The sequence below is a fragment of the Bicyclus anynana genome, chromosome 15 (genome assembly GCF_947172395.1).
Source record: "Bicyclus anynana chromosome 15, ilBicAnyn1.1, whole genome shotgun sequence".
Taxonomy (NCBI): domain Eukaryota; kingdom Metazoa; phylum Arthropoda; class Insecta; order Lepidoptera; family Nymphalidae; genus Bicyclus; species Bicyclus anynana.
Window position 1 is genome coordinate 16,024,336 of NC_069097.1, and position 14,059 is coordinate 16,038,394.

The 14,059-nt window shown below is 37.7% G+C and overlaps 1 protein-coding gene and 1 long non-coding RNA gene across 2 annotated transcripts in view; both read left to right on the forward strand.

The window, feature by feature from the left end:
* Positions 1-14,059, forward strand: part of LOC112052803 (E3 ubiquitin-protein ligase ZNRF1) — a 113,733-nt gene that overhangs the window by 89,209 nt on the left and 10,465 nt on the right. The gene's annotated exons all lie outside the window — the stretch shown is intronic.
* Positions 10,448-11,602, forward strand: LOC128198786 (uncharacterized). Its single transcript, XR_008251491.1, has 2 exons — positions 10,448-10,597; positions 10,761-11,602. It is a non-coding gene; the product is annotated as an uncharacterized LOC128198786 (long non-coding RNA).

The window sequence follows — 14,059 nt, forward strand, 5'->3', positions numbered from 1 at the left end:
AATTATAATGTACGGGACACCGGTGTTATGATTAATACATTAATCAAGTTTTGACACGTTTGTTATTGGAGTTCGATCGAGTTGAGGTGATGCGATGAATGTAAAATGATTTATAATGCAGAGGCGCCTACTCAAGGGCAAATGTTTTAAATATTAATATTAGTTTATAGTATGATAACGACGCATTGGAATGTATTGATCTTGCTCAAGTAATTTAGTGTATAATAATGTGACCGATTCAAAAAATTTATTGTACACCGGCCGGTGTTTCATTTAACGATGAATTAGGCTATTGATTGCTTTGTCACCTTATTTATATGAAAAGGCAGTCAAAGAAGGTTGCGGGTTACTTATTCCTACTACTTACTATTAGTACTTATTAGTCTCCACGGCCAAAGTCTACCATCAGACCAACCTGAACCAATGTACAAAATATAAAATCCAACTTTGATCCGAGCTTGTCTGTAGAAACCAAAGCATAACCAACTGAGCCGGAGAGGTCATAATTTTTTTTGTAATACATGTAGGTATAAATCTGGTGTCTCTATATATAGGTACATATAATCCATTGAATAAAGTTACTACGTATGTAAGACAAATTACAGAGCGGAGATCTTGTTATGCCACATTCAGACTAACATCCCGTCAATGCAGCAAATCAGAGACGCGCCTCGAGTAGGTGCTCCTACATATTTACTTGTAGACATATCTAATGTGATGAACCTTTATAATATTAGGTTATTTTCCCCTTACTCTATTACTATTTACTTATTTTAAAAGTCAAACTAGTCAGTGGACACTCGCGACTTCGTCCGTGTGGAAATCAATGCTATACAAAGGTATATATATATATATACGTAAAGTCCTCTTGAATACTCTATCTATCTAATGATGAAAACCGAATTAAAATCCGGCGCGTAGTTAAAAAAAATCGGAAACAGAATCAGACGGCGGAATGCGATTTTATCTTTAAAACTATTATAAAGAGGTAACATTAGATTTTTTGTTTCTACTATTCGACCAATTAAAAAAATTAGAAAACTACTTCTTCACCGAGTAACATAGGCTGTAGTTTATACCCGTATTATATACGGGAATGGGGACTACGCGGGTGAAACTACTGGGCGTCTGCTAATTGTGTACTATGTTAAATTATTTTATATTATAGAACACGTATATTTGATACTGTTTTCTATAAACTTATTTCAGAAACCTCGTTTATCGGTAAAAATTGTGACTATAAAAAGAAATTGGTTGAAAACTGTATCTTTTTAAAATTCAGACCGTAAAAACACATATCGCCCCTTCGTGGATTCTGGAATAGCATGGTTGATTAACCTCGGAAACACCCTTTTTAACACCAGAAAACGTTTCTGGGCTATTTGTTTTTCTCGCAAGACATCTTTTAAGGCGCCCTTTTACAAAACAAAACGCTAAAGTTCAAGTAGGTATGGTACATTTGAGTATTTCGCACCATAACCTATCGTCCTCAGCCACCTTTCCTGAGATAATATTAATTTGTAGCTTGCTTAGCTTACCTTTATATTATTTTATTACCAATAAGTGGTCTGACTCCCTATAACATTGTAACGTCTCCAAAATAAACACTGACGATGATTTTGAATTTTCTAAAAATGTAAAAATATAATATAGTTTTCTTTTGTTCTGTTGTGTTATTACATACTCGTAACATTTATATTTTTAGAAAACTCTTCATGTTTTTTTTTCTACCCGACTCATATTCCCTTTTTCACGGAAATTAAGTGAAAAGCGTGTGCCAGGAAAAATATAACTTCTCAGAATTCACCACTCAGTTTATTGTGTTAATAATAATAATTTGAGTTTTGTATTTAATTTTAGTAATACTTAATGGGACAAGCAAGATACTACCTGGAGTTTAGAAAAAAACCATAGCCTATATAACCTGGACTGCGCTCTAAAGGGCTAGACTTAAGGTTTTTTTTCTCTGATTGTGTAAGTGCCGTAGGTTCCTTATGGGACCTCAGCGACGTCACCGGGGGGGTTGATGGGGCCCGATGGCTGAAGCAGAGTAGATGGGCGGAACGACTCTCTAAGGGCGTCTCCTCTGAGACTCGGACCTCTGCTTAGAGGGCCGTTCGGGAAGAGAGTGGCCTGAGTATATCAGTCTAGGCTTAAGGATGAAACCTTAAGCCTAGGTGTTGAGTTTTCCGCACCGGATCACAGTAATTGCTTCTTGATACCGAAAGTAGAATTTTATTTTATCTATATGCGTTTAGCACATACAGCTTCAGTTGCAAGCCGTATGTGCTAAACGCATATAGATAAAATAAAATTCTACCTTCGGATAAATCCACCCAAACAGTCGCGCGTTGACCGTCCGCCGACCCGCAGTTAGCATTGTAGCAGTGTGGTGGGCCTAAGCTCCATATCTTCTATAAGGAAGGAACCCTGGCCCTGTAGTGGGTCAATAAAAATAAGCTGATAATGATAATGATGAACCGTCGAACGGCAAGGCTACTTCATCAAATTAACCGCGTGTGTGTAAACGTACGAAAAAGTACATCGTCCAAATGAAACCAGCAAAAGCCTCTCGCTTACACGAGACCTCTAATCCGGCCCTTTGACAATATCGAGGGAAAACAAGAAAGTAATCAGGGCAACTTGTCCGCAATCCTTCGCCCCATTTGATTTAACCTTATCTGTTACACAAACGAAACATTACACTTTCTGATATTACTTTTTGCGCTGTAACTTAGTACTTTTACTTGAAAGTAATAATTTACTACTACTGCGTGTTTGTGAAAGATCTCCTGGGGATGTACTTACTATAGATATTTATATTCAAAAGAAGCAAAGTTGTATGTTTGTCTGTTACGTTTTCACTGCTAAACTGCTGAATTGATGTTGCTAATTTTTGTTGTGAGACAAATTGTACTTTGCAGAAGAAAATAAAAATTAAGGGGGCAGAAATAGGTGTTGAAAGTTTTTTAGAAAGTCCTTCATATTTCAAGTTAAATAACTAAATTAATACATAGACTGTTGGATAAATGTAAAAATTAGCAGCCAATGGAGCTAAAGAGGATTGAAAGTTTGTATGAAACTCTGACATTTTTCATGTTGTTTAACGGGTATTCTTTCATTGACGATTGTTAAAATGTAAAGTGTAATGAAGTTAAAAATGGCATGCAATTAGAAAAAAGGCTCATACAGATTGACAACAAAGTGAACCCAACTGTAAGAATTCCGTTTTTTATCCTTTTTGGTGCGGAACCCTAAAAATAACAAAAATATTTGAAGTTGTGATTTTTTAGAAACTGGCTGACTGAAACAATTCCAGTACGCTTCGGCGCTACTACGTGACTTTCAGACTTTAACGTCGTTCGTTTGTATTTGTTCTGACGTTGTTTGTACGCGAAATTTCGTCACAGAGATATGTCACACAAACTGAACTCAAAATATCTTCTCTTGTTTACTGTTACGTTTGTTTGTACCGCCAAATGTTCGCCGGCTGTTACACTGTTTGTATTGTTCGGACCTCCGAGCCCTGGGCCAGACCCTTCGACGATATCGACGCAAAACAAACAGCAATCAGAAAAAACTTTGCACAAACAAAGGTCGTTACGGACGGTTTGATGTACCACCCTCATTTTTCCTTGTCCAGCGGTAGATCGACCCGGCCATCTACGGGTAGCTTCGAGATTAAACAATTGACTACTAGGACATCTTTTGATTCTACCTAATGTTTTATCTGGCTTTTATTTCATCACGATTTTCATGATCATCATGAAGTACGTACATGACGTTATCAGGTCGGGCAGGTCGGCCGGGCGGTCGGTACGAAACCGTTTAAAACCGCATAGAAACCATTCAGGGCTCTGGCGATGGTTTCGTGTTAAGTGACAATCAAGTAGATGTTTATTCTATTTGTGTTCTCGATAAATGCCTCAAGGGCGCCCTCTAGTGCGACCGTAATTGTCTGAGTGTTACACAGATTGCGACACGCGATCCTTAAGCTAAGGGAGACTAACCGACTTGAGTCAGTCGTCGATGACATTAACTAATTATTATTTTGCGAATCTGCGTTTTCCAGATAACCTTAAGGTTTAATCTTTATCCTTAAAGTTTAAACTTTGATGTTATTTTTTAAAGAACTGTTAAGAAAATCTGTACTTGGCGTTATAGACATTTGAGCTACTTCCCAAAGCCACCATAATCTGAACTGTTTGCACCGTAAACAGCGAAACCTTGATATGAACAAATGTTCGAAATATCTGCAGCAGTAGGTCTACAAGTGAGAGAGCGGCACATTTGGCGACTGACAGTGTGAGGTTTTCCTAACGGCGCTACTTGGTCGTAAAGTATTCTGCATTTACACGAAAATTTTCTACATATTTTATAGACGGTGTTTTTTAAGAAATTAACAGGATACTTTTCTATAGTCAATTTGTTTCAAATCTAATAAGGTCTATTTAGTAGTAGTATTTATGTATCCATAATAGCTGGTCCGAGAAAATAATACGTGTATGGTGTATACCATTGTGGGTTATGCCGCTACGTTTATTGTTAGGTACATTAACATCGTATGTTTATAACTACAGAATCTGGAGCTAATTTAATCCAATAAAAGTAATCGTATTAAATTCGACGAACATGTGATCTTAATCAGCTTTGACGGCACACGCCCAAGTCTAATTAACTTAGACGAAAATAGATCGCAATTTGACTGTCTTTTAAGCTTAACATGTACAAAACTGAAATATTAAAATATTTAGTATTATAACATACATAAAGAATTCTTGAAAAATGCAGACTAATAAAATACACATCAGTTCAAATGAATATACAATCACAGTGAGTATAATTGTTTTGAAAACCATTATTGAAAACATTATTGCTAAAAATGTGATCCTCTCGTCGTCTTATTCGTGATGTCACACTTTTTCGGCACTATGAACAAGTTTATAAATAGGGTCATAAACTTTAATAGCCCACCAACCTGCATTGAAGCTGCGTGGTGAGTTCTGAAGCTCCATAGACCCTCTTTTTTACGGAGGGAGGCCTTTCCCTGTAATGGGCAGTTAAAATACACTGATAATAATAAACATTGCCAATGTCTTACAAATACCGTGTCATATGTGGCATCTATTCATAATTCGTCGGCCTCGCGTTTGTGCTGACTGCTGCCATGCTTTGCTGACACAAGTGAGCAGTCGTTACCCTTACACGCTGCGGAAGTGATCTGAGTTAATATTTAAACTTAATTTAGTTCTTATTGCCAACATCTTAAAGACAATTTGCTGTGTCAATGATCTTTGTGTTTTATTAAGGCTGTGGCGCCGTACTGTAGGGTTGCCACTTATTATAAAGTTTAGTGCACTTACTTATTATAAACTTTATATGCTTATCCATCTACAATCGAGTATCATGAAGAGTTAAAGATTCAAATCCACGTCCTATATGAGAGGGAACTGTCGCCAGCATTGGAAAATTCAAATATACCACGATCTTGATTTTACTTGATAGTGAATTATGATCCTTATTCTTAGGATTTCTAGGTAAAATCATGAACATGTTTATCTCAAGTTTATATAAAGACACTTCGTAACGTATCTTTGAATTTGACCTTTTCTTTGCTAGAATCATAGGTTAACGGCAAATAAACGCATATCTCTTTGTGACATACGAATAAAATGGCTTATTGATAATTACTATTTTGAACGCTATTTCCGTCCATTTCAAAATTCAAAGCATGTAGGTATTTGTTTCCCGCCAAAGCAGGAATATTAGGCTTCCTACTTCCTCGCACACCATAGGTTTTCTGAAAAGCTTTTTGATTTCCTCAAATTGGGTCGTCCCTGATGTCAAGTGACGCACGTCAGACGTCACAGCTCGCGTGCCAAACGCACCGGAGGCGATTGACTGGTGAGCGGTGGCCTCTACACTGCTGACTAGTTGACTACTGACCAGCGCCGCCAGTTGTAGTCATCCACCCGTGACGAGCGTACGCTAAGTTTTATTTTTTATTTATTTTTATTAATAAAAAAGAAAATAATAGTAGCGTACGGTTTTCGTGTCCTCATGTGTAGAGTAACACTGTAGCTGGTAATTGACACATTTCATTTAGAATTTTTATTTCAATAAAGAAAATAGAAGCAGCTTCCGGTTTTTATGTTTCAACGTATAACGTATAGACTGAACAGTTAAGAGCAAACGCGCATTACAATTTTTTTCTACCCTTTTTGCAAAAGCGGTACTTTTGTTGACTGTGAATAGCTAAAGCTGTATATGCATACGGTGGAAGCGTGCGTGTTGAAGTGTCACAAGTGAAGTGCAGTGTGATGCACGTGCGGACGTAAGTGAGCAAGTGCGAGCAAGTGGCGGTGGTGTTATGATGGGGATCATCATCGGGACGTGCGTGCCGGACTCGGAGCCTGACTCGGCGGCGTACGGGCCGCAGCTCAGGCGCCCGCCCAGGAGAATCTTATATGGTAAATAATAGTACCGCACAATAATCTATAATCTATACTTCTCTATTATAATATTATAAGGAGAAGTTTGTGAGATTGTAGGAGGTATCTCTGAATCTACTGAACCGATTTTAACCTTTCACCTTTCACCTTTCACCAATAGAAAGCCACGTGAGTGTTAAATATACATTTTTATCTCTTTATTCCCGCGGGAACAATAACTCCGCGGGTGAAACCATGTGGCGTTTGCTAGTAATTAATATCTACTGTAGCTCCTCGATAAAGCTCGTGTCTAACTACCTCTCATATAATAATAAAGCCTCAATATCTCAACTGTAAGAGCGCTCCGACTCATCACCGAGGGGTAGCGGTTCGATCCCCGCCCCGTTGGTATATTGTCATACCCACTCCTCCACACATCCACAGTAGCACAGTCTTTTCCGACTAGTTGGAGGGAAATGGAATTATTGGTCATATTATAAAAAAATATGGCAAATATTATTTTAAAAAAAATGGGTAATCTTACATAAGAAATCTACTATTATGTCCATGCGATGGCAGTCATCGACATTTAACAATTTAATTACACACTTGTGTGAGTTAAATTATACACAATATCCATCAAGATATCGAGAAACAAAAGGCGGTTAAGTGTAGCTATATTTTATTATGTATATTGATCGCTTATATAGCAAGTTAATGGCGAACGAGGCTCGCCAGTAATCAATATCACTCGCGGATTTGAAAACGTGATTTGTTATTGATTAAATACGCGCCAATTCATCATAACCGAGGAGCCAAAGAGGGTATTTTTGGATTTACTCAGACAACATCTAAAAAATAACTTAAAAAATCTATAAAATAACTTCAGAAATACTCAACGAGCACGTCAGATAAAGATTACGTGGGTTAGTTAAAAATGGAAATGCCAAATGAGAGGGTAGCACCAATGTGCAAAATAACACCCTTTAATATAAGAGTATCCTATGGCATTTGCATTCCATTCAACAGAAATATTATTTCTGTTCTCTAGATTTGAAAAATATTTTCTGACAATTTCCGCAAGCTGAAAAAATAAAAACTGTCTTTAAAAGCTTTGATTTTTTTTTCCACCGTTATAAGCAGAAGTTCTAAATAATAACGTATTCTTCCTATCATCTATTCTACAAAATCGAATAGGTTCTCGCTACGCTCAAGTAAATACACTCTTAGCATCATGGGCTCCCCTACCATCCGTTTGTACCGATTCCTTTGTTGTGGATTCATTACTTCACCGACAGTACAAGCGGGTCACTTGGTGTTAAATGATCACTGCCGGCCGACATTGCAACAGCAACGGGCATTGGCAATGCGCTGCCGGCCTTTGAGGGATTTGTTCCGCCCCTTGAATTACCCCATAAAACTGTGGCAACACCATAGAAGGAAACACACGGCTGTGTGACCGATCGATCGCGTACAATATTACTGCACTATTACAAGAACGTAATCAAACTGAATTGTAGCTAAAATGTTCTGATCAATATTTTTTGTACTAGTGATAAAGGTACATATTGTAGACCAGGATAACTTAATAAAGTAGCTTTATGGCAACAGTTGAATTGTTGAAAATTTCGTGAGTTTTTATAATGTATGTATGATGTCCCTGATTATGCAGCAGGCGGGTATCGAAAGTAGAAACTCTCGGACTTAGTTCCTCAGATGGGTAAACCTAAATTCCGGTTCCTTCTCGTTAAACTTTAAAGATAATGATTATAGTTAAATAAGGTACACATAACTTATCCCATAGCTATACGAATATGTATGACCTACCGTCATTTGCCATGTATGTAACAGGTATACATATATACAGTCGCCGCTATTTCAAGGTACGCGACAAAAAGTCTAGAACCTACCGACACCACGTACTTGTAAATATGTTTTCTGTGACCACGTTTGTATAGAAATTTCCAATTTCAAAATCTTAATTCTGTTGAACATGTGACATGTATTTACTATTTAGTCATTGACGTAGGTATATTATAATGAACATTGTAAGATGATAGTATTGGGCACAGATTAATAAAAAAATTGGCATTGTAATGATGATAAAAAAATACTTATGTATTTGTCATCATTTGTTTAATGGCGTCATTAGCTGATTCGTGTATCAATGTGTTAAGTTTCTTATAACATTACGTGGCAGGACGCTTCGACGAAGCTGCCTATATTTTATGAAAAGACAAAGCAACGGCTCACGTAGGAACAGATTAACAGACATTAATTGATATAGTTGTATAGACAGACAGTATGGTTACCATTTACCGCCTAGCTTGCAGCGCATTTGTAGGTGACTAACCTTGGCATTTAAGAACAGTCAGACATAAAAACATTTCTATACAAACAGAGTATAGACCAGTCCAGTCGGAATTTACCTTGGCTCCAAACAAGGCTCACAAGGTAAATGCACCGCCATAGCCGGCAGCTAATTATACATTATGTACTCCGGCCACGTAGAGGCTCGCTCGAGCCGCCGTACCTTCAGGTATACCTACCGAGTGATTGGTGACGCGATAGCTGTACGGGTGGACTGGAATTCGGCAGGGCCTAGGTTCAATGTTCATTTGCCCGTATAGCTGCCACTCGCCTTTGATGGTCATCATACGCGCAATCAGGCGAGGCGGAGTCCACGTAGTATAACGATTGATATAGTATCAAACGTGCCGTTATCGCTTTAGGGTGGCCGCTCACTGGCAATTTTTAGTTGGTCGACTATCGAACAACTAAATTGACAACGCTAACAACTTACTTGCGCAACTATCCTAATCGAAAGTCAATCGCTACCCTGATACGATAATTTATTAGTTGCGGCGATTTAGTTGCTGTAGATATGCGGGCTGTCACATATCGTTATACCTCCTAGTCGTCCAACTAAAAGTTGCCAGTAAGCGGGGGCTCTAAGCCTGTGCCCGCCTATAATGCATTGTGAAATTACACTTATAATAGGCCCGCTACACACTGCACGAGTGGTGTGGAACGTAGCGAGGGAAGTAGGCAGAGACTTCCATTTTAACCGGCGTTTATACATATAACCGGCCCGTCAAATATTAAACGTAGTTTCAACAAGCGTTTTTTTTCTGTTCACCAGACGCTTTTTGACTCTTGTAAACCGAGTGATTGAGAACGGCATTGCCAACTTGCGAGGATTTCCCCAAATGGCGGGGATTTTTTGGGCAATTGAGATAATTATTTTCTTTCCCCAATTTGGGGAGATTCCGCTTCGATTTGTAGGGATTTAGAAAAATACCTATTGGCAACGCCAATTTATTATTTACCACGTTAAAATGACAATTATTTGCCATTTTGTTATATTTTTTTGTTTGGAAATCGAAGCTGTAGCAATGGTAGCATCCAGTGGCATAAAACCTCAAAGCTAGGAAGTGATTGATTTATGGAGACTATGATTATTATTTCTGAAATGTAACGTCTTGCCAACCGCTCCCTATTTAGTCATCGCGATTATTTTGCTTGTAGAGCAGTGTGTGACAGAGACAAGCAGGGCAACATCCCGGCAATATGAGGAGCATTGTGAGGCTGAGGCATGAAGGAGGCTTGGCCTTGTATTACAATGAGCTACAATTTTTTTTTGTCATGACTATTATATAATTTTATTTTGTACTCCTGCTTATATATGTACCTCATTGGTATAACGCTTTAAACATATGTTAACTTGATTAAAGTTGTTTCAATGTATAACTAAGTCGGTAGGAGAGCGGGTAGCGGGTAGAGTCACGCGATCACCTGTTGAGCAGCGCACAGAGCAATCGATACACGCTGTAATGATAACAGTATCTAGGCTAGCTTGTTTTATGGCCCCACCTGAACCTACGACTGGCAGCTACTTGTGCAGTGTTACATATTGGTTAGAGATATGTGTAGACAAATGTCGTAGTAATACTTGAGTACTTGCGTTTTTGGTACATGTATATTTTCCAAATATTAGTCTAAATAAAGTCAGTTTTAATTAACCCTAGAAGCCCAATCTACGTAAATTTTACGTATACCACGGCGAAATATCTCTGTCTCTTTCACGTTTACCGTCCGATCGCCGCTAACTTCTGAACCAACTCAGTGGCCATTAAGACTTCGCAGGACGCAGTTGCGTTATCTCGGTAAGTGCCGCCATTTTGTTGTAATAGAGAGGTTGCACGTAATTTTGACGTATAATTGGGCTTTGTGTAACTTTTGAAATTGTTTCTAATTTTTATTTTTGTGATTTATTTGAGTTAATCTTAATGCTTCGTTACATTTTTCATATGATATTAATATTTTCAGGTTGAATACAAAATGGAATCCCGTCAACAGCTAAACCAGGACGAAATAGTTGCAATTTTAGAAAATGATGACGATTATTCTCCGCTGGATTCGGACTCCGAGGAAGAAGATCTTGTAGTTGAAGATGATGTCTGGAGTGATAACGAGGACGCGATGATCGACTTCATTGAAGATACAAGAAGGCAAGAGGGCTCCGATAACAATATTGCTTCTCGGGAATTGCCTAATCTTGAGGTAACTTCATTGACTACACACAGAATAATTTGTTTGCATCAGCGGTCAATACGTGGAAAAAACAACCATATATGGTCAACTACAAAGGGACGTACGACGGGAAGGACTTCGGCTATCAATATTATACGCACAAATAGAGGACCAACGCGAATGTGTCGGAATATTGTTGATCCATTGCTCTGTTTTCAACTTTATATAACAGACGAGACAATATAACAAATGTTTTGAAAAATGTGGTACCGCCATCTCCGGAAAATATTAGTGATGAGCCAGAACCAAAGAAACGACGCTATTGTGGATTTTGTTCATATAAAAAAAAGCGGATGACCAAAGCGCAGTGTTGCAAATGCTTAAAGGCTATATGTGGAGAACACAATATTGATGTTTGTCAAGACTGCATTTAAAGACTGTTTTTTTCTAAGAGACTTATATAGTATTATTACAAGTTTATTTGATTTTATGAAAACAATTAAAACTACTTGATTTTTTTTTATAATTACGTAATTTTAAGAAATAGTGTTAGAAGCTTGATGTTTTTGTTGATTTTTTTCCAAGATTTGATTAAAGTGCCATAATTATATTAATAAAGAGTATTTTTAACTTAAAAAGTATTTTATTTATTAATTAAAACTTAAATTATGATAACTCATGCAAAAATATAGTTCATTACCAGAAAAACATTGGAAAACTCTGAAATTTATTTTTACACGTAATTTTTACGTATGATTGGGCTTTATAGCTATTTAAATATGATTGGGCTTCTAGGGTTAATGGTTGTAAAACATGAACACGCCCTGGGGTTTCACATTCTGTTCTCGTGGCAATGCAAGGTTAAAATATAGCCTTATTATTTACCAAAAGAAAGCTACCGTCATACACAAATAACGGATCTCTGTTGGTAAAAGAAAACTTCATAATAGGTTCAGTTGACTTACGCTACAACTTCACAAACTTTAGGTATAGATTTTTTTTATTTTTTACAAGTTAGCCCTTGACTACAATCTCACCTGAAGTTAAGTGATGATGCAATCTGAAATGGAAGCGGGCTAACTTGTTAGGAGGACATCGTACCGGAATCGTACCGGTTAAATCGCTTGGCATTACGTCTTTGACGGTAGAGTGGTAACTAGCCACGGTCGAAGCCTCCCACCAGCCAGACCTAAACCAATTAAGAAAACCTCAATCGGCCCAGCCGGGGATCGACCCAGTACCTCCGTCTTTTAAATCCACCGCGCATACCACTTATCTAATTATATAAATTAATCTGGAAAATGACTGGTTACAGTGAATAACATCAAAATGTCTGTATTGTAAATAATGATGATACAGTGCAGTTGTGATAACTACCAAATGTTATTTATATGCACATGATAACGAGCATAGGTAGTAAGTAATCATTGCGTAACGTATACGTCATTACAATTTGTTTCATCTGATTTACATACTTTCAGTTCACCAATTTAAAATACTACCAGAAAAATAGAGAAACGGTAATCATTCTATTGCTATTTAACTTTAGAATAAATAATGTACTACGCGTAGGCTCAAGTTTTAAATTAAAAGTTTTGTAATTTTACAGTACTGCTAAGTCTATTTTTGTGTCTAATTCATTGTTTTGTATATTGTATAACTTATAATTCATTCATAAAATTTAAATACAAAATCTATTAAAACGGTTGTGTGTCTATACTTAGAGTAAAAGATTGTATGATATCATTTTGTAAATGACCACTTCGATTTTTACTGAATTAGCTATTTCTGAGATCTGATAAATGTAACTGTTTTAACAATTTCTTTGGTACACCAAGATATGTGTATAGCTCCGAGGTAGTGGACGATATTCCTGATAGTTTCGTGTGAGCAGGTTCAGTTGCAGGCTGTATGCTAGATGGCATTAAAGTGTAGAATGACCCCATCTGCATAGGACACATTTGACACAACGGGACGGGTATGGGGCATGCTATGCCGTAACACGGAGGTCTCGTGGGTTTGATACAAGGTCTAGCGGGACACGGTCTATGTGTAGTAGTAGTAGTAGTAGTAGAAGAAGTCGTTGTAGTACGGATTGTATGTGTTAGACGCTGTGGCTCGTCGCAGAGTTCGTCCACAGGCGTTGTTTGACAGTCATCTGAAATTAATACAATTAATTAAATTAATTGTTAAGTGAAAACAAGTACAAGATAAGGAGGATCTTATAGGATTCGTTTATTTTGATTGCTTAATTTTTTAGTTAAAGGGGAATATTAGATTTGCAAAACGAAAAATAACCATCTTAATAAAATTATGAAAATTTCATAAAAGGTATAATATAGGAAAACTTGTTATTGATGAATAATATAATCAATATGAGGTGATATTATATCATTGAATTGAAGAATTGACATTGTGTTAACAAAGGACAAATGTTGATATCTTACCCAGCAACTCCTGTTGTCCATAGTTCGTCACATCCTCGTCCCCATCAACCCTCAGCAAGCTGGGCGCGCCCTCCAGCCACTCCCTCCTCCGCTCCTTGCACTCCTCGCACATGGCGCAGTACACCTCCAGCATGTCCGGGTGCTCCAGCCTCTCCCGGCAGTGTCTGCAGGCTATGCGGCAGTTGATGACGCCGGAGCATATCGGCAGAATCGACGACCAAGTCAGGAACAGTATGGGTAGCATTTCGATAGTCCAGCGGATTCCCTTGAGAATTCCTCGTGATATCTATAAATGCATGGACTATTAACTTATGATTATCCGCCTTGATTCCGAATTGTAAAACAACTTCGTAGAGCAAAATAAATTTATGGCAAGCGTCCACTGATCCGCCATCGTACGTATCGGACGCATCGCATCGAACGGATTTTTAAATTTACGGTTTATAAAATCTGTACGATGTGGATCATTGGATGCACTTGTATGACTTTATACAAAGAATACACAAATCCATTTGCTGCGATGCGTCCGATACGTACGATGGCGGATCAGTGGACGCTGCCATTAAATTTACTTTGACATTCGAACTGCCTGCCATAAAACGGACGTTGCTTCGATAATTGCAAATTAAGTAAATGTTACGTAATTTC